Source organism: Equus przewalskii, chromosome 22 (assembly GCF_037783145.1).
Source record: "Equus przewalskii isolate Varuska chromosome 22, EquPr2, whole genome shotgun sequence".
NCBI lineage: Eukaryota > Metazoa > Chordata > Mammalia > Perissodactyla > Equidae > Equus > Equus przewalskii.
The window spans coordinates 8,731,966-8,754,381 of record NC_091852.1 but is presented as its reverse complement, the minus strand read 5'-3'; positions in this window follow the sequence as shown (position 1 = coordinate 8,754,381).

Here is a 22,416-nt window from a genome sequence, read left to right as displayed (position 1 = left end):
TTCTGGATTTATAAGAGAGCCAATCATCCCAGCCAAGGCCATACTAGCCAAACCAGCCCTCAGCCCCCACACTGGCTGACTGCAGGCACATGAGTGAGCCTGGTGGATGTACCCAAACCTGTCCCAGGTCGGCAGAGCCACCCAGTTGACCTGTAGACTCAAAACAAATAATAAGGTAATGTTGTTTTAAGCCGAGTAGCTTTGGCATATTTGGAACACAGTATTAATGTGACAACAGATAACTGATACACCTCCCTGGAAACTCTCTAAGATCTGATAATGAGTCTAGGAGTATACCTCACTCACTTCTTTAGTTTCTTTGAGGTTATGAGCCTCCTGTGGTAGAACCAAAACTTCTGTCATGAATCCCTTACACAGTCCCTGGTCATAGGTTGCATCTCCCGGTTGTATTTCTACTATTTCATGGAGAGAGAATTGCCATTCAAAAACACCTAGTGGGAGCTCTGTTTCCCAGTCTGTTCCCCCCACCCCCCTTCCTGTTCCCATCCTCTTTTCCCTTTGAGACTGGGCTAGGGAAAGCAGCAGCTCTGTGAGTCTTAGATGATCTCTGAATGAGGTCTTCAATTCCCTAACTAAAAATGTGTGAAAGCAGAAGAGTTTCCCGACATGCACCAGTAGGGAAGAGAGTCCTGTAAGAAGCAGCCTTCCACTTGACAGTGCATCTTGAAAGGCTTAATCAACAACCCCCAATTACTGCCAAGAAGCGCCCTGTCTCTTCAGAATGAGGACAGATTGTCTCCTCTCAGCCTGATTCAAAGGTCCCAAAGCACCGGATTTACACACCAAAAAATTTATTTCTGACTACAGAGGGTTTTAATGATTTTATTATATGCCTCACAATCTGTTCCTAAATCTGTTCTCATATAGTTTACATTTATCAATTAATAGCCGAAGTTAAGGACCTTTGTATGGGGCATTAAAGATGATAATGAGGGAATATCGCTCCATGAGAATGATCAACTTTGATGAAAATGTAAATTGATGATGTCAGATCAAGTATCCTAGATTCATTGTTCCAGACTAAATTGTTCTGTATATTATCTGAGTCAGGGGGAAAATCTCAGCCTGCACAAAAGTAAATATCATCTTTAATAACCAATAGTATACACTTAGCAATTGGAAATCTATGGTGAGTAATTCTCTATTTAGAAGGAAGGCATCTATTCTTCTATTAGACAGTTGAGAGTGCAAATATTGGAACTTTAGCATTTTTTACGAACAATGAAATTGCTCCAAAGATGAGTGTAAGAGGGGACTGGGTTTTTTGGCTGATCGGAGGTTACTAAATGCCAGTCATGGGTAAGCCAAGCAAAGAGGAAAGTGGCCCACACATGCATTTTGAACACATTCCTACAAAATATAGGAGTCTTGTATTGTCTGATTGAACTTTATGTATTTTTTTCTTACTGCCAAGTTGTTAACTGGTACTTCACTCTGCTTCCTTGTGCATGCTCTCCTTTTCCAGTCTCTCAGCTTTCAATTGCTCACTGTAAAGTGGAGTGGGCTGGAAGACAGACCTATGGGGTTGTGCCCACACAGAGCTGATGGGCGGGTGTAGAGTTGGCCAGACCTGTGTTCAAATTTCCTATCCACCATTCATTAGCTGCATGACCTTGGATAGGTCTGAATTTCAAGAATCTCATTTGTAAAATGGGAAAATGGGAAGATAATAGCTAACCTGGCTTGTTAAGAGGATTAAGTAAAATAATGGATGTGTGCCTGGGGTGGGGTCTGGAACAGTGTAGGCACTTCATAAATATTCCAGCCTCATCTCGCCCCTGCTTTCCCTGTGTTCTAACATTTAGAGAAGCTCATAGCATGTTATGACAGAGAGGCATGGGAGGAAGGGATCTTTTTTAGTACTCAGAATCCTTAGGGCAGCTCTCTATGAAGCCAGCAGCTAGCTAATGAAGCCTGTTTCTGGGTACTTGCCTCTTATGGCTGACTGACTTGGTAACTGAATTATTCAAAGATTTTTATAATATGTTTGAATTTCTTACATCTATTCGGTGGCTAATGATTCCTAGCCAGGCCTGAGGCCTCAGTTGAGAGAGAAAAACAACTCTGTTGAAAAGATGAGAATTTTTTTTTAATTTAAGAAAATGATTATTACATCCTGATGGATACCTGCAATTATTAGTTCAAGGTTTATTAAAATTGGATGATCGGATTGTAACAGTGAATCTAGACAGACAACCTGGGAAAGAAGTTGCTTTATTGATTTATTTTCACAAGAATTGTAAGAGCTCGTGGTCTCAGAAGTGGCGGAAGTACCATCCCTGAGTATTACAGTCAGCAGGGAGAAAAGTTATGCTGGTCATTTTTAAGCCCGAAAGCAAAGTCTAAACCTTTCCTACTTGTCTAGCCTCCCACTAATGCCATTATTTTATATTACCAATAAGGTTAAAAATACCATCTATAAAGATGTTATCAACTTAGGATGTTTTCTGTTCTAAGATCTCAGCCCTTATGCTGAGCTCTGGACCATTCATCCATCACCAAGAGGTGCCCCTTAGATTTCTCTGAAGTGTTATGTGCCTGTTTTTAAATACAAATATGTATAAGATATTCCTGGGGTTGTCTCCAGAGAGACACCTGTGCAACTGAAAAATGACCCTATTTGAAGTAACTGCTGGATCCGCATTAAAAATACAGTACGGAGAAATTGTTTCCAACTTTGTATGGGTAACATTTTTCTCTTTTAATAAGAACGAATAGTAAATTGGATATGTTATCAAGAAGGAAGCTATTCCCCTCTCTATCTTAATTACTTTCTTTTCCCTATCCTATCAGAAATCTTTGTGGGATGCAAAACAAAACCCTCAAGTTAAAAAAAAAAAGGCCCACCTTTAAAATTTTAGCATACTCTCAAACTAAAAAGAACTAATTTTTTCCATTGATGGGCTACTTGGCCAAATAGGAAAAGATTTGTCTATAGGTACCTTGCTATTTAGAGGAGGCATGTGGGGAAAGGAAGTTCCCAGACTGAGGGAGTGTACATGGTTAACCATTAATAGAATCCATGAAAAGCCTTACTCTGTAATTCAGGTGCCTTGCTAGCAAAACTTTTGTAGCTGTCTGTGAGCCATTCCTCTCCAAAAGGTTGACCTCACCCCCTTCTCCTTAACTTATCCTCTGAAGATGGATGGTTTCTTGGGAAAAGTTTTTTTAATTTATGTGTTCATTCATTCATTCATCTGCTCCCAGTGATATTATCTGTCCTGAGCAGCAGGGTTTTCTTTCCCAAGAAATAGCGTAGTTTTGGAACCACTTCATGTCAAGGGAATGTCAAAGGAGAAACATGTTCCTGCTTAGTGGTTCTCACCCTGTGGGACGTGGACTTTGAGTGTGAGGAACTATGGAAAGAGTCCAAAGGTTCGTAAACTTTCTAAGTACTGACTGAGTAAGATGCTTCCATGTGGATGTTTTCTTCTTTGTTTTTGAATGTATACATGTGGTTATTCTGAGGTTATTCAAAATGCCGTAAGGTTATTACTGAATTCTTAATTGCTTTTTGCCAGTTTATGTTTTCCCAATCAATGGTTACTAAAAGCACGCCTATTATAAGCAATTTTTTAAAGTAGAAATGGAACTCTCATGTTTGAATGTTGGGGAACCCCTAACTTAGAGTGAAAAAAAAGTGAAGGTAATTATGTTTAGAAAATATTAGTAAACAGGAAAGAGAAAAGAGGTTTGTATGAAGACTGATGAACTGAAACGGGGAAATTAGAGAACCAGGCTAATGAAGTGGGAGTACTAACCAAAATAGCCCGGTAAACTGATTACTTAGAGTTTTGGTTATCTACTCCTATGTGACAAATTACCTTGACATTTAGTGGCTTTAAGCAACACAATCTCTTCTCATTCTTTGGGTTGACTGGGCTTAGCGAGGCTGTTCTGCTCAGAGTGACGTTGCTGGGCCACACTCATTTGAGCACTTATCTAGGCTGAGTGTCTAAGATGGCTCCCTCCGTGTCTGCCAGGGACAGCTGGACTGCTGGGTCTCTCTTGTCCTCTATTATCTCAGAGCTTCTCCCTCTGTATGTAGTCTCTCCAGTAGGGTAACTAGACTTTTTAGATGGTGGCTCAGGGCTCCTCGAAGCACAAAAGCAGAAGCTTCCAGGTCTTCTTAAGGTTTAGGTCTATAACTGGCACAGCATCACTTCCTCCACATTCTATTGGTTAGAGCAAGTCACAGGTGAACCCAGATTCTTTGAGTGAGAGCACTATATCAGGGGGTAAATACTTGGAGGCAAGATTCATTAGGAGCCATGTTGGAGACTAGATACCACAGCCAATTACAGTCATATCTAAAGAACAGTGCGGCCAGGAGTTTTTTGCTGACCCTGTAGCCCCTGGACACTCTCAAATGTCTAGTAGTGACTAGACTCTTTGCCTTAATTTGCTACTGTTGGTAACCTGCTACTGCTAGTAATATTTTATAACAGCCACTACAGTTTTACATCATTCCTTCAAGGAGCATCTGATTGAGCCAGTACACATGCCCGTGCCCTAGCTGTCAGGGGCAGCAAGAGGGACTGCCTCCCTCTTGATGGTTTCTGTTGTAGAAGGAAGAGACTGCCTTTTCCAAGACTGGTGTTAGTGTATGTCCTGGTTTGCCCGGAACAGTCTTGGTTTATGTTGATTGTTCCAACATGATTATTAACAGTGGCTCCTTAACTCTTAAAAGCTTTTCAGTATGGATGATAAATTATCTGGTCGTCCTTCTGTCAAGATCCACACAATGGAGGATTCTTCAAACTAGGAAGGGGATTCAGATTGTAGGTGACCATAAAATGAAAAACACCCACTCCTGCTTTCCACTGGCTGTCCAACATCCACATACACTCTTCTTTCTGTACTGATACTCTAGAAAGACAAATGCATCCACTTAACAATTCTTGTAACTCTTCCTTGTAGAACTGGCAGTCTAGCCCATCCTCAACTACATAGTTCTGAATCTTATCACTTGCTTCATCCTGCTCCAAACCTAGAATCTCTAAGGGTCATCCATGTCCTTCAGTTCTGTCCTGATCCTCTTTCCATTTTCCACCGTCTAAGGAATAACCTGCAAAGTTAACTACTTCCAACACAGTCCATATACAATAGTTAGGGAAAATGAGTTAAGATGTGTAAGCATGACTATGACATAACAAAAAGGGAGGAAGATATATTAGAAGCTGCTCTCCTCGCATCTGCATCTGGCACCTTACCCCGGACATTCAGTCCCGGGTTATGAATATTCTCAACTGTTCATTCATATTCACCTCCTTTCCTTGAGATTCAAAGTATAAGGCAAAACTGGTGGAGCCCATATAATGAGTAAATGCCTGAACTGCTGCTCTAAAGGTGGGAAGCAAGGTACTGCTTTGCATAAGACCCACATAATAGTGGATGCCCTTGCGTAGGAAGGGGAATAAATGTTCACCACCTTTTATCTAACACTTTATTGAAAGTGAAAAAAGGACATTGATAGGTAAGGGTGAAGGAGTGGCTCTAGTTTTTAAACTCAGTATCTGGGGAATTTTCAGGCCACAAGATTATTAGCTGAGATCTGGGGCTGCTGTCTTGGGATAATCGAAGACAAGATGCTTTAGTAAGGGGAGGAGATTCTTTGCAAGGGCAGAGGGGTGAGAAGTGTGATCAAGTGGAGGAAGAGGGAATACTAGACAGGCTGGGGAAATAGGCAGGGAATGCTCTGAGGGCTGTGGATTTGGCAGAGCATTTAGAGGGTGCTGTAGATTTTAGGGGGTATGGCACAGGATCGGGGTACGTCTCTTATTCAATTTGAGAAATTCCTGTCTGAGCCAGGCTGAGGGCAAGGTGGGAGGATTTGCTGGAACTAAAATAAAACATGGGTCAGATTCTTGCACTGGGTTAAAAAAGGATCTCAACACTTAGTAGAAGTCCCTTGTGTTGAATCATGAAACCTGTGTCCTAGGCTGAGCCTGCCTCAGATTGGAGACATTATCGTAGAGAGTGCTTATTTCTTAGTTCATAAACTAAGGGATTTAGATCAGATCTGTGATTCCTAACATGGAATCTCCAAATTCCAAGAGATCCTCAATACAGAATTGGGGGGGGGCGGTATTTAGGCAGAAGTCAGTTCATTAGCCACAATATGGATTGATAGGTTAACTAAAAAAGTTAATTCCTATAGACACACTTTAAACATGATGACAAATGGTATGAGGGGAAGGATAGAGTGCCATGTAAACACACCTTGGGACTCTCAAATTATTCCAGGGGTCTGGGAATTTCTCCTGGAGGAAGTGATATCTAAATGAAAAGCAAAAACCCAAACCGAGCATGCTCAGTTATATTTAGGAAAAATTCAGTTGTGGGGCACGCAAAGATCAAACCCAGACAGAGAGTGAATATTTATCTATAAATGTCCTAGTTCTAACTCTGAGGTACAAGCTTGTTTGAGAGAGGTTTGCTGCTGGTGAAGAAACGCTGCACACACTATGCGGGTACTTGAGTATCTCGCGGGACCTGGTGATTTTGTCAAGCTCCTGTTTCCATCAATGAACCACAGTCTCCTCCAGTGAACACAGCATTCAGCCCTGAGGAGCTCTTAGAGCTCCAGATAGAAATATACCTTGATTTTGGACTTGGAAGTTATTATAAAATAACTGTTGAGATGCTTTAAATAGATCTCATTAACGTCAGGGTATAGCTCTGTGCCTTTCTGTCTGCCAGTGGTAGTGAAGGATGGTTTTAGATGTATAATTAAAGTTATTCCAGAAAGCGTGATGAATCAGTCACTAGTCTTATTAGAATGTCAAGAACTTGGGCATAGACCTTCCTTTGCCTTCTGCTGCCATTCCAAAGAAATTTATTTTTTCTTGAATATTTTGCTGCTGAAAGTTGATGAGGTTTCTACAATTTGTCCATTTCAGGTCCTATTATAGCAAGGTTGCTGTGGCAAAACGCCCCTCCCTTCCTTTACAGTAATTGTGGATTAGTTTTTACCGGGCACTTGGGGAGAGCAGATTCAATAATTACGAATCCTGGTCTCCCAAGTCAATATCTTCCCTACCAATCTGCTCTTGAATAAAATCCTACATGGCCAGTGGAAGAAAACACTCCATGTCTCTCTGGCAAAAATTAGAAGTCAAAAGTATCGAAGGAAAATATTTCATGTTTTTATGAAATGCAAACTACATTTGGTGTGATGTTCCTGGAGTTTTAAAATTCTGAACACCCATTATCTTTTCTCTTCTGTTCAAATCTCTTTTCTTGCCCTATCTATGCATTCTGCACACTCTGGGTCAGCTGTGACCAGTGTTTCCTGTTTCACGTGTCAGGGCGGTGTAAGTGCCTGTATCATATCCCACTGCCCAAACCGTGGACTCTGCTCAGAGAGACAAGGAAACATAATGCTATCCATCTGGGAGGGAGCTTAAAATAGTGCCCATGCGTCATTTTGTAGTTAAGAATCTGGATACGGCTAATGGGGTGTTATCAATCAAGAGATAAAATTAAAATCCTACATTAGGAACTGCTCCTGCCAGAAAGAGTGGATTTTGTAACAGCTGTTTTCTATTAGACGCTATTGTGGTCTTTAGCAGCAAATTACATAGATCAGAAACGTACGTTAACAGTTTCCCCAAGTGAGGTTGTAAATGAGCTTGCTGTCCTCTGAACAAAGATACTGCAGGAAGAAGAGGAAGCTCTGAGCCAAGTCTTGCTGGACTTAATGGGGCAGTTTGGGGCACCCCCTTGAAGGATAAGTAGCTCTCTCAGAAGAGAATAAATATATTTTTGTGGTCCTAGTGTAAGGAAGTGAACTTTTGAACTCTGAAAGAGATCACGTTAAAGCTTTTACCTGGCTAGTGTCTCCTAACGACTCGCATTTGATTGGTTCCAGAATTCATTAAATCTTAAGGGAGAAAATGAGCTGGAGGTGGGGTAGAAGGAGGAGAGAGAGAGGAAGCGCTGTACCCAGTGAGCACCGAGTGTCTCAGCTCCAAATGAAGACAAGTTGTTTGAAATGAACAGCTAAGAGACAGGCGGTGCATTCTCCTGCTTATTGTGCCTCAGAAAATTGAACTTAGCATGCTTAAAGGCTGGCTCCATGCTGATGTTCTTGCCTTATGGAAAATAACGTGCTTCCCCCTCCCCCTTTTTTCCTAACAGATGACAGTAATAAGGAGAACTAAAATCACTCAAGTCAGCATATGAAAGGGAACTGTCTATTTAAAAAAAATAAAAAGACATCTCTCCGTGCCATCTGCGGAGGTACAATAATGTTTTGTAACAGGTTTTGGAAAGCACATTAAAAGACTTCATCTGTGCTTGTCCTTTCCAGTTAGTCAAGATATAGTTGTGTCTCTCCTGTCTGATGTGGATTCTTGAATCATGTAATTATTTCTAATTTATCTCTAAAATTAAGCGTCTCAAATACAGTTTTAATTGGGATTTCATTAGGTACTTATTATACCATGTGTCAAATGATAGTTGATTATTCTGAGCATGGATATAGGATCTGAAAAGATAGTGGGAGAATGATGGGTACCTCGGAAAGCGGATGGTGCTCAATAAATGTCTTAAAAATAATCAGTTGATATATAATTAACGTAAGTAATTACTGCAATTAGACTCTATTTATGGAACCCTGCTGTGTTGTTTCTCATCCTAAGCTTAAACATGATTGTTGTTCTTTTGCCCAAATAAAATTAATGTAATGAGAGAAAAACAGACTAAGTATAGGCCTGGATAACAGAGAGAGGAATACATTTTCCCTCATTAGGGAAGAATGGCATGAAGAGAAAAATGTACTTTTATAAGAAAAAGTGTATGAGCCTTTAAAAATATCCTCTTCACCTAAATGAATTAGGCACATTGAATGCACAGTGAGAAGTAATAGGACTAGCAGGCGGGGTAAAGTGTGTGTATCCTGATGAAGTAAGAACAGAGAGCTTGCTAATCTGAAAGACTCGACACTGAGAAACCAGGCTGGCTGTAGACCCCTCACCATGTCTTTGCTGTTTTAATTTGTCTCTAAATCATCAGTATTTAGGGCAGTGACTAGCTATAGTAAGTACTTAAAAGAATACAACGTTGTATGACTAAGACTGGGTCAAGTCTGTCTTGAGTGACAATGAACATGTGTGACAGTGAACATGGGTGAGACAGGGAGGCGACGGAAAAACAAATGAAGGGGAAAAAATCAACAGACTCAACCAAATGTGTTCTCTTGATCAAAATAAACACTCCTAACTTCTGCTTCTGGGCAAGATCGGCCAACACTTGCCCACTTGAATAAACTTGAAAAAAACAACGGGCAAAATATATGGAACAATAGTTTCAAGACATTGAAGCATCAAGCACTAAAGAACAGTTTCCTGAGATACGGGAAGCAGATGAGGAGGGCCATATGATCGTCCCAGCTTACTGTCCGAGACTTTCCAGGTTGTGACACAGTGAAGGAGAACTCAGGTGGAACTGGGTATTCTGTCTGAGTTAAGGAAACAGAACTGAGAATCTGGGGAGACCAAGGCTGACAGAGTTTGCAGGGAATGGGACCAGAGAGGAGAGGTCTGTATAGAGAAAGAACTTCAGAGATCTGCAGGTCTCCTTTGAGGCTTCAGCTGAACAATTAGCAGCATGTACTATTGAGGAAACTTCCTGAGGCCATGAAAAGCACTATTTGAAGGAATCAGAAGGAATAATCACAAGGATACGCATAGGGTTGGGAAAAGTTGTTGAACCTATCAGCTATAATAATTTCTGTTGTTACTCACCCTAGAAAAGGTGAGAATATAGGGTCATCAGATAGAGTTGTTAGAAGAGTTTTAACTCAGTTTGTGGCAAAATTAATTATAGGCCAAACAGTGCTCTGTTCCTACTTAACAAAGCTTAAAAGAAACACCCAAGAGGTTCATGTCTTAGTCAGTTCAGGCTACTATATAAAAATACCATAGATTGGGTGGCTTAAACAACAAACATTTATTTCTCACAGTTCTTGATGCTGGGAAGTTCAAGATTGAGGTGCTGGCAGATTCAGTGTCTGGTGAGAGCTATCTTTCTGGTTGGTAGATGGTGGTCTTCTTGCTGTGTCCTCATATGCAGCATGAGAGAGCTCTCTGAGGTCTCTTTTGTAAGGGCATTAATCCCATTAACGGGGCTCCACCCTCATGACCTAATCTCCTCCCAAAGGCTTCACTTCCTAAGACCATCACATTGGGGGTTAGGATTTCAACATATAAATTTTGAGGGACACAAATATTCAGTCTATAACACATAAAATTGTTTGTAATCAACTTAACTATATCGCAGAACAAAGCTCAAGAATATATGTATAGGGATAAAAAATACCTAGCACCTAACAGGGTAAAATTCACAATGTTTGGCATCCAATTAAAAATTACTAAACATGCAAAGAAGCAGGAAAATATGACCCGTAATAAACAGAAAAAAAATCAATCAATTGAAAAGCCTAACTTTTTGTATTGCAGAGTGAGAAGAGACAAATTTTATCTCTAAAAAACAACTGTAAAACTGGACAATATTGTCCAAGAAAAAAAAAACAAACAAACCATTTCATGGCTCTTGAAATCAACCAAAGGTGAAAAATGAATTGAGAATGCTTTATTCATGAAAAACTACTGAACTTCTGAAATGGGAATCAATTGCACTCTTGCCTGGAGCTGCTTCTGCCTTTCCCTGTTGGTTGGTATGGTAGTTCTACTATGTGGAGAAGGCTGTGAAAGCCAGCAGCCTTGCTGCCAGAAAGAACACACTTGATTTTGCGTGGAAGGTGAAAATCCCACTCCCAACAGCATTCTCAGCAAAAGCAATGATTTTGGAAGCAAGCAAATGAGGAAGACCAGCAACTGCTCATTTGAGGTATAGTCCCAGTTGGGAAAAGCAACAGACCGACGGATCAACTGAAATTAAACAGAGAGATCCTAGGTATGAGACAAGCATAGAGGGGATTGTTAATATCTCTATACATCCCTGGCTGCCTTCATTGTTCATGCACATGGGAGACCAAAGACCGTCCAATCTATCCAAATCCCTGGCTAATTGAGAAACTACATACCTGTGCAGAGTAGATGCAAGAGAATCCAGCAGAACATAAATACTTGGGTAGGACAGAAAGTCCTTGAACTTTGAATAAACCCATACAATAGATCCAACAATAAATAGTAGAAGGCTTATTGTTTTAAAGTATTTGAGTACAACCTCTCATGAATCGCTGGCTGACTGTTAAGCTGCAAAGACACAGGGATGATGTCAAGGAAGGCAAGCTTAAAAATAAAACCAGAATTTAAAAAATTACCGAGAACAGACATCATGGGCTACACATGGCAGAGGAAACCAATGCCACAGATTTACAGTAGGTAAGTTTCTAAAACAAGAAAACACAAAAAATCAGCAATAAGAGCAACTTTCAGGGAAAATATCAGAATCTAGAATTACTATACTACATTATCTAAAATGTCCAGTTTTCAACAAACATAATGAAACATTCAAAGAAACAGGAAAGGGTAGCCTATACTCGGGGAGAAAAGCAGTCAACAGAAACTTAGTGGGTCCAGCTGTTAGATTTAGCAGAGAAAGGTTTCAAAGCAGCTATTATAAATACGTTCAAAAAGTTAAAGGAAGCCATGCTCAAAAAATTAAAGGAAAGTATGATGACAATGACTTAGTAATTAGAAAATACCAATAGAGAGATACAAAGTATAAAAAAGAACTACATGGAAATTTGGGGCCAGCTCCGTGGCTGAGTGGTTAAGTTTGTGTGCTCTGCTGTGGCGGCCCAGGGTTCGGATCCTGGGCGAGGACATGGCACTGCTTGTCAGGCCACATTGAGGTGGCATCCCATATCCCACAACTAGAAGGACCTGCAACCAAGATATACAGCTATGTAATGGGGGGCTTGGGGAGATAAAGCAGAAAACAAAAAGATTGGCAACAGTTGTTAGCTCAGGTGCCAATCTGAACTACATGGAAAATTTGGAGCTGAAAGCACAATAACTAAATCAAGTTCACTTGAGAGGCTTAGCAGAGGATTTGGGAAGAATCAGCAAACTTCAAGCAGATCAGTAGAAATTATATAATCTGAAGAACAGAGAGAACAAAGATTGAAGAAAAATGAGCTGGGTTTCAGAGACCTATGAGTCAACAGCACATTTACCAACATAAGTATAATTGGACTCTCAGAGGGAGAAGAGAGAGAAAGGGGTAGAAAGAAGATTTTTAGAATTAACAGCAGAAAAATTCAAAAATTCAATGAAAAACATGACCCCACAGATCCAAGAAGCTCAACAAATCCCAAAGAGGATAAACACAAAGAGATGAACACCTAGTCACATCATAGTCAAACCAAAGACAAAGACAGAGGAAATCTTGAAAGCAGCAAGAACAAAAATACTCATCAAGTACAAGGGAACTCCAATAAGATTAACACCTTACCTGTCATCAGAAATAATGAAGGCCAGAATGCCTTTGTTCAGAAATGAAAGTGAAAAAAAAGATGTTCTCACATAAACAAAGGCTGAGAGAATTTGTTACCAGCAGACTTGCTTTAAAAGAGATACTAAAGGAAGTCCTTTACACTGAAAGGAATGATATTAGATGGTAACTGAAATCCTCAAGAATAAATTAAGAGCACTGCAAATGGTTAAATATGTGGGTAAATACAAAAGACTGCATAGATATTTTTTCTTTTCTTCTCCTAAATCTTTTAAAAGGCATTATAGTATATAAAGCAATAATTATGACTGCATTCTTGGGTTTATAATATACATGGATGTAATATATACTCTAATAATAGCACAAATGGAGGATGGAGCAAAGTTTCTATATTTCACCAAAATTAAGTTAGTATTGGTTTTAAGTAGATTGTGATGAGTTAAGATGCATATTTAATTCCTAGACTAGGAAAAGAACTAAAAATATATAGTAAAAAAATCAACTGAGGGACTTTTACTTATGTAAAAGATAAAGAACCTGGGACCAGATTTACTCTGTCATCTGAAGTAACCAAGAAAAAAAACCCACCCAGTCAAAACGTATGAAGTGGTTTTCAAGACAGTGAACATTAGGAAGGAGGAATTCCAAATGAGTAGGAGGAAACTTTTCAGGATAATGGATACATTCATTATCCTTATTTTGGTGATGTTTTCACTTGTGTGTACATACTCCAAATCTTATCACACTGTATACTTCAAATACATGCAATGTTCTATATGTCAACTATATCTAAATAAAACTGTTAAAAGCATTTCTGCCAATCACAGATCTATAAATTTAAAACACATATACACAAACATGCATTATACAGACAACTTTTTTGAGGAGGAGTTATAAGATTAACTCATGTTAACTTGGAATTCTCCTTATGGAACATTCTTCCATAATTTGGAAAATATTTGGAAAATGGATAATTTGAAAGATGCAGAAAAGTAGATGCAGTTTATATCCTGGTAAGTTTAGCCTTTAAATCTATGAATATGTTGAAAAATATTGCAAAATATAACTTGAAATGAACACACTACGTAACACCACTCAATTTACAAAAAATAAACTATCTCAGACTCAACTAATTTCATTTTACAACAGAGTAATATAGGAGGAAGAGGGAAGGGCTGGCCAGTGTATTCTGGGTAAGAGTTAGGATTGGCTGTGGTGCTTGAGATCGGGGAAGAGATTAAAGAAAGATTTGAAGAAAAAGAATTTCTGTGGCATAGTAACTAATTATAGTTCTGGAGCTTAAGGAGAAGGAGTCAAAGGTTCTGAGGTCTCGATCTTAGGTGACTGGGTAGGTGTGTTATCATGACTTGAGGTAGGGATTATCAGAGGAGCAGGGGGTCTGAGGAGGAAAGACGTAATGATCTTGGGCTTAAGAATGACATAGGGATCTCCTTTTGCATTACATATTTGAGAAATATACAGGCACCAGTTTCTCATATCTTTTCGCCTGAAGATGTTCACCCACTTAAAAATGACGTTATGCATAAAAGGATGTTTTGGCAGATCCTGAAAATGGTGGCTCTTTTCCATAGCACAACTGGAGACTGAACTCTACGGTGAACTCTCTGGGGTTTAGTAATCAATCAGTGAGCATTTATTTATTGAGACCTTCTCAATGCCAGATACAGTGCCAGGTTTAGAACAAAGGTAGGTAATGTTGCTACCTTCTTGGGACGTTTTCCTGGGAACTGGGAAATTGCAGAGACGTTATTCTGAAAGTCAGAATGGAACATTTCAGCCCTTGTTTTTACAGTCATGGTTAGAGATGGAGACAAGTGGTTTGGGGGCATGATCCAGGAATATAGAAGCGAGATGCCTCATGTGGTCAGGGATCTAATTCACTGGGGCATATGACAGCTCTGATTCTGCTTCACTCAGCCGCAGGCTTTGCTTCATTAAACCGGGAAAACGCCTAGAGTTCCTAATTACAGAGGGCAGGAGAGAGTATGTGGAAATTCTGGGTAGACTGAGCCTTTTCTTTAGAATCAAATTATGGCATAAGTGCTACCACAAAACCAGGCTATAGTTTTAGAGATTAGAGTGACAGTTCTTTGAAAGGCAGAATGAAAGTGGTCCTCTCTGGTTGTCTGCAAGAGGATCTCCCTCCATGTTACTGACTTGCTATCTGTTTGGTAGGAATGATATTGATGTTAAACTTGTATTAGAAAAACAATCTGAATTTGTGAGACACTCAGTTCTAAAGTGGTTTTTTCTCGAGACCTTCTTGAATTTCGCTTGTTAAACATTCACCCATGCTCCTCATTCTGGGGGAAGAAAGGTGGTGCCATTATTTTAAATAATGCATCACTCATTGCTCTCTTGGTAGACTTAATAGCACTGGGGCAATTATTACAACACTACTTTCGCCCATTTTTGACTCAATAATTTAAAGAGTAAACTACTCAATTTCTTTAAATAGGTTTCATCTAACATTTAAATTAGATAAGCAGGTTTTGTTTATTTATTAAGTGCTAACTAATTACTTCAAACATTTTGGTTGCTTTAAGAATGGCATATGATTACCAAAAAGCAGTCAGCCCACACTGAATGTTGAAAACAGTATATTAGCTTTGAATTTATCAATGCTTTTTATAGCTATCTGAATTTAAAGGCATTTAGATAAATGAGATTTGTGGCACATTTTGAGTACTTCAAAACGCCAGTGATATTTGGCAGTCGTGAGAGAGTCATATAGATGTATATCTCTGAGAGTTAGTATAAATTTTGAGGTTTAGGTTACAAGTTCAAGCCAAGGTCAACATCATAATGACCAATGTTTATTACCAACTGAGAGCTACTTGTTGTTGCTTGAAATGATTGAATGGTCTCAAAGTAACTTTCCTATCTCTTATCTTTTTTTTAGTAAAATATTCCGTCTGAAAATGTTAGAGAGACTTAATCTTTTTTCATTGTTTAGAGATCACAACTGTAACTTTGAGAAAGGTGGAATAAATAAGAATCATTTATTTGCTCTTACCTGAGAAAGAATTTTAAATCCCACTATTCTTTAGGCCCAGCTTTTACAGATTGGTAGGCTTCATTGGTAGGCTTTCTTGTCTTTTGCTTTTAGTGAGAGTGAGACCATGTCAATAAAATCTATCTTTAGAGAAAGGAACTATACTTAAAATTACTTTATAAAATGATATAATTTCGTCCAAGTCTCTTTGGAACCTAGGGATCCAAGGAGGGATGAGCACAACTCAGAAACGAGGTGCTTGGCCTTTTAAAGTGTTAAGCATTTTTAAACCAGAGACAGCAGCTGAGTAGTTTGGGACTTGACTCATTGTTGACACACACGAAAAACCTTGCGTGCATATCCACACCAAGCAGGACAGCTACTTATGGCTGCACAGACGGCAGGTTGTTCACTGAACAACTCCAAGGGAGCTATTCACACAGACTGGTAATGGCACCCCTTGGAGATGTTCACTGCTGTCCAGTGTTCAACCTCTATAAGTCTATCCGGAGGCTTTTACAAGGTTTTCATCTTGTATGTTATTTCATTTCTATCTGTTTAATTTTCCATGCCTTAATTTATGCAGAGATTCACAATCCTATTATTTAGCATTATTACACACTAGCTAATTAATCACATACCCATTGCTTCACTAGCTATGAATGATTTGATTTTAGTTTTTCACACAACACCCCAGGTAGTGAAAATACTCTTTGCCTACCCAAACACACACACACATACACACATGCAGGTACAGGTGCATGTACACCAAAAGCAATGTTAGTGTTTCTGGAACAAACGTTAACATTTAAAGTAGTGCTTCATTCCCATGAGATTGTTTCGTTTTCATCCTCCTATTATTTTTCTCTCCTGCCTGGTGTCTAAGAGTTTAGGGCAACTGAACAGCTAAATATTGATTTGAAACCACTCTATGTTATTATAGAAGTGAAATCCTAGTACACAGAATTTAAGAACTATCAACCTACACCTAACCTTTTTCTTTTTGATATGTTCATATCTCTAGTGTTTGAAGCCACAGCTCCCCAAATTAGCATGTGACATTTCACCTGGGGTTTCTCTTAAAACCAACGGTTTATAAAGATTCTCCTGTATTAAAGCATCTTTATAGCTGTTGAATTCATTCGCCTCATGTTAGGAATTTTTGTGTCTACATTGGATGATTGTTTGTTATACGTGCAGTTATGTGAAAAACAGACCTAAAGGAAGGCATGTGAAGCCCTTTATTGTTCATCGCCGTCAGTTCTCCGTACTTGAAACCCACTCAAAGTACCTATCTCCATGCACTTTCCTGGTGTCAATTTTCTGTATAACTTCCTCCCATAAACTCTAACTTTAGCTGTTCTCATAATGATTGGTTTAGTCTTTTATGCTGTAATTTCTGTTATTTCTTTTTCCGTTTGTCTACGGTCGTAGGTATTACTTTGATTCTTAGTTTTCTTGGCTGTAAGTTACAGGTTTACCTCTTGAGACTCAAGAGAAATCACACTCGTGTTCTTTTTCAATCTTCTTGAAATACATTCACACTGCTTTGGTGTTTTATGATTCATTCACCATTGCTTCCAACTGATATTAATCCAATTCCCCAAGACCATTCTCATAGCTTTGCTGAGTTCATCTTTGGATTCATGCTTTTCTCAGCTGGGAGAGATGCTGGGAGAGTCGATTGTGAATGGAGTGCTTGATCTGTATGGAAGTGCACCACGCCTTCTGGAGAGTGCAGTTTCTAGAAATTGTGTGTGGATGTGTGGTTGATTGAGTCAGGTCAATAAGACCACAAATAAAACATAAAGTGCAGCATGAGATCCGAGACGGCATTGACTGCAATCCAGGTCAGTTATCATATTTACTATATCATTACTGTGAAATTTACTGGTATAGAACGCATTTGAGAGAAATTCACAGGCCTGTGCTGGATGTCCCAATAATATAACAAGGGAAGATCTGAGTAAATTAAGGGGGACAATCACATTAGAGCAGGAGCCTGTCTTGCTGTCCCAGCTCCAGCCATATCAATACTTTCTCTCTACATCTTTATCCTTCTCTCTTTTGAATACTCCTGTTGGAAGCTGTTGTTGGGGATAGTTTGGGCTGTGACAGCTAGACTAGTATAAGTGGGGGCAACACGTTAAATTGAGCAAAGGTGAAGGCTGTGCTTTTATAAACCATTATCTCTCATGAAACTCTCTGTCTAGTACTGACAAGCCTTTTAATTTATAATCCTCTTCTCCAACTGCCTTCTGGGCACCTCTGCATGGATAAATGCCTTCTCACACTCAACATGCTGAAAGCAACTCACTGTGTTCTACCCTCAGTCAAATTTTCCTTGACTTCCCTGTTTCTATAAATGATACAATAATTTCTTACACACACTGAGGATCAGAACTTGTCACATGTAACTCCTCCTTCTTTTTCGGTCACCATATCCAATCTATTGAAAGTCCTAGATTCTCTTAAAACATTCCTTCCATTGCATGCTTCACATTTCCCCTGCCAGCCTTTATTTCAAGCCCTTAATATTTCTCACGTGAACACTTTCAATAGATAATGAATATCAACACTCACTTGCCTGTTTCTTTTCCAATCCATTATATACAAATAAGTAAATTAATCTTCTTTACTAAAATTTGGCTATTGCTATAGCATCCCTTGCTCACAAACATTTAATGACACAGTTGCCCACCAAATTGTGTCAGCTTCCCAATCTTGCATTGTAGACCTCCAAAATAAAACTGCAACTTATCCTTCTAGTTATATCTTGCATTTCTTCCCCATATCAATTCTTTTTTAGCTAAATCAGACACTTTGGAGTGTTTGGAAGATTGATTGTGTGGGAACAAGAAGGAGATGGTTAGTGAGGAAACAGAGGCAGTGGCTAGAGCTAGAGCTAATCAAGTTTGTATATATCATATGAGCACATTTTTATTATCATCTACTAAGTATAACGTAATATGTGCCAATAGATACTATGTGATATGAGAATATAAATGTATTTAAGATATTCTGCCCATGAAGAGTATATATTTTAGTTAATGATATAAGATCACGTGAAACGTTAAATAATAATAAACTATTTAAATTTACAACAGGAAGAGAAGTCAGACTGCAAAACAATTGTTTGCTTGATGAATTTTATAATTTCTATAAATTTTAAAGGACATAAAAATCAGTTTAGACTGAATGAGCTTTGTAGAACACACAGCACTTTTGTAGGACACAGGAATATTTCAGAAGCAGCATATTTGATTTGAGGGGAGGTTGAGAATAAGAGATTGCTAAGATAAAGCAGAAGAGGCAGCTAGGGTCTCTCAGAATAATTGCATGGAGCAACAGATTTTCAACGAGTTGGGTGGGCTTGAAGCGGGCACAGGGTGGGGACGAGGATCTGCCCTGTGGAGGAGGATCTAGGTGCGGTTGGTAATTTGCTGAGGAGGTATGATCAGGAACTCACTGGGAAAGGTCAAAGCAGACAGGTTAGAGGAAAGAGCTGAAGTTAGGAGTTTGACGTTTGCCCTCATATCCCACATTGAATCCTTTAGTAAATCCCGTCAGCTCGTTCTTCAAAACATGTTCCAAAACACTTTCTCTCCTACCATCTGTCCAAGCCAATATCATTTCTCACCTGGGCTATTGCCATACACCCCCCATCTGGCCTCCTTCCTTTCATTCTTACCACCACCCTCACTCCCACCAAGCCACAGTCTGCTAACTACATAGTATCCTCAGTTTACTTTCAAAAAGTGAGTCAGATCATTTTGCTCTAGAACCCTCCAGATGGTTCATCATCTCACTAAGAATAAAAGCCCAAGTCCTGACCATGGTGTACAGAGTCCCACATGATCTGGTCCCCAGCTGCCTTCTTCCCTCGTTTCCTCCCAGTCCCTGCTTCAGTCACTCTCTGCCTGCCACACTTGCTTCTTTGTTTCTTGAACACACCAAGCACATTCCTTCTCAGGGCCTTGGCATGGGACATTCTTTCTGCTTGGGGTGCTCTTCTCCAGTTAGCTGTGTAGCTCCCTTCCTCAACCCTTCAGGTCACTTCCCTAGAAAGATGGTCCCTGGCCCCCCACCAAACATTCATGCTCATCAGCTCATCACTTTCTGTTCCCTTCTCCTCCCTTATCTTTTTCCCACTGCACTTATATGCCTGATGTGGTATGTATTGATTTGTTTATCGTCCGCCTCTTTCCGCTAAAATATGATCCCATGAGGGCAGAGATTCTTTCTCCTCTGCTGTATCCCAAGCACCTACAACTGTCCCAGATACATACTAGGTACTCCATAAATATTAAATAAGCTGAAGCTAATACCAATAAAACAGAGAAACTAGGGGAAATAACAGCCATGATAACTCTCAAAGGAGTGAGAAGGTGCAAATTCTGGATGGTGGAAATACAACGTCTTGTTTTCATTCTCCCGGAAGATGCAGACAACAAGTAAAAAAACATGATGATTTTAGAGGAATAAGGCCCATGAAGAAACTCTTAAAAATTGCAAAGCAGTAGAAAGTGATGGCAGTAGAGTTAGGAATGACTTCTCTGAGGAGGTGATAGTTGAGCTGAGACCTGAATAGTAAAGTTCTAGCCAGTGACTATTCAGGGGATGAGAGTTCTCTACTCTAGGAGGAACAAGACAAGGGTCATAGAGTTCCTTTTTGGTGTCATCCCAGGGCAATCCTTTCCTGACATAAATGACCCTTGCCTGCTCATGAGTGTGCTAGGGAGGAAGGGAAAGGGACGTGGGGACTCCTGGGATTCCATTTTGCCATTGTGGGAATAGTGGCTGTGCCTCTTTAGATTTGTGAGATCTCTTTGAGGATGTCTCCTTGCGATTTACTGAAGACTCTGTTGGGGGGCCATTATGTATGCAGCTCTGGGTGAACCTGGACAAGTACCCACGTGCAGAAAGATAACAGGTTAGTGCTACTGATGACCCCCCAGAGCAGTCCAGCACACAATTTAAAATGGGGGGCACGCTGACAGAAATACAACTTTTCACTTACTATTTTTTCAACCACCTATTGTGAGATTTCAAACACTCTTACCTTCCAATTATGGGGTCCCCAGGGTCTCGGATGTGCTCCAGAATAAGACCCATTGTTTGCCCTGTCTTCTTTTCTCCGTTTGTTCTTTTTAGTGGTATTGTAAAGTTTTCTTCACAGAGATTGTGCATTTTTTGTTATATTTGTCCTTAGATATTTCATCTTTTATGTTATTATTGTGAATAAGTTCTTTTCTTCTTTTATATCTTTTATCTGGTTGTATAAATGTGGACTACTGATTTCTGTATGTTAATTCTACAACTAGCCATTTTGCAAACTCTCTCATTGCATATAATCATTCTGGGACTTTCCTTTAAAATATTAGTTATTTCAATATAGATTTTAGAAGAGTTAATAGGAAGTTCTGATTCACTCATTTATAAATATTTATTGAATATCCATTATATGCAAGGGAATCTTCAGGGCCCCAGATATCAAGACCATCATTAGCCCAGAAGGTTTTTTTGTGACCATTAGCTTTCTTAAGAGACTTTACTTATACCTTTTGGAAAATTGTCATAATATCCTGATTTTATTGATAAAAGGTGCTCTACTGCCTTTGCCGGACAAGTTTGGTAGTAAAGCTGCAAATCTCTGTCTACAGATTGAAGCACACCCTCTTGGATGTGGTGCTGCTGTGCAGTGCACAGTCTGTACTTGCAAATACAGCAGGTACATGGAAACAGCAGATAAGATATTCAAGGATTCTGCTCTCATGGGGCTTACCTTCTGCCAAGGAGAGAGAGTTTTTGCCAGCATAATGAACTTACAGGGCTCATAGAGTGTATTCCTCAAATCATCTTTATTTTTGTCTCCTGCTTTAAACCTCCTTAGTGGAAGTCATCCTTTCCCTGACTTCTGCATGAACACTCTGGAAGTCCTATGACCTTTCTAGTCACTCTCAGGTAATAAAATATTTTAGTCATTGGAAGCCGAGAGAACAATCTCAATTTGGCTTACATCTTCTCCCTCCGCTAGGTGAGAAGCTACAGTCTGAGAAAGAGTGCGGTTGGCTTCCTCTCTTTTCATCGCTGACTTTGTCTTCCATTTGTAAGTTAGTTGCTGTTCTGACTCCTCCAACTTTGGCGTATTGAGGTGAAGGAGAGGAAATGGGGTCAGAAAATCCTTCCTTGATTGATGCCATTGTGAGCCAGCTTCTTTGTTGCCTGTGGCCCATTTCTCACAGATCCTTTTTACTGATAAACTCTGAGAGTTTGGGCTGATCCTAACACCATTACCTCTGCCATCAGAGCAGCCAGCAGCCCAGTCTTTAAGCTATTAGGTTCCTCAGATGAGAGTCAGACGCAGGCCTCTCTCCACTCAAAATCTAAGCGTCACAGAGCAAATTCCAAGAGCCCCAGCTGAAGCTTGGCTTGGGTTTGGGAGCAGTGTTCCCTCATGTACATATCTCTTCCTTATGGGGTCTGGGAGAATGGGTAATCAGAGCTCAGCTCTCAACAAAGTAATCCTCCTCGCAACACCCCTCTCTCTCCCTTCTTTCATCTCTTTTATCTAGTTGTTATAAATCTATCAGCTAATCCCTTGCTACTCAAAATGTGGTCTGTGGACCAGCAGTATCAATACTGCCCAGGAGTTTGTTAGAAATGCAGAATCTTGTGCTCTCCCCAGAACTGCTCAACCCGAATTTGCATTTTAACAAGATCTCCAGGTGATTTATGTGCCCATTCAAGTTTGAGAAGCGCTGATCTAATCTATTCTTAGTCTCTTATTTTAAAGTTTCTGCTGGTAATCTTCCTCAGATTTCAGGCTGATAGCTAATATCTATCAATCTTGGTGCCTCAGTGGAAACTTACAGTTTAGCATCTGGTTACATAGACAATAAGCAAAAAAAAAAAAAAAAAAGATTTAAAAAATCAGATTGGGTTACCTTCTA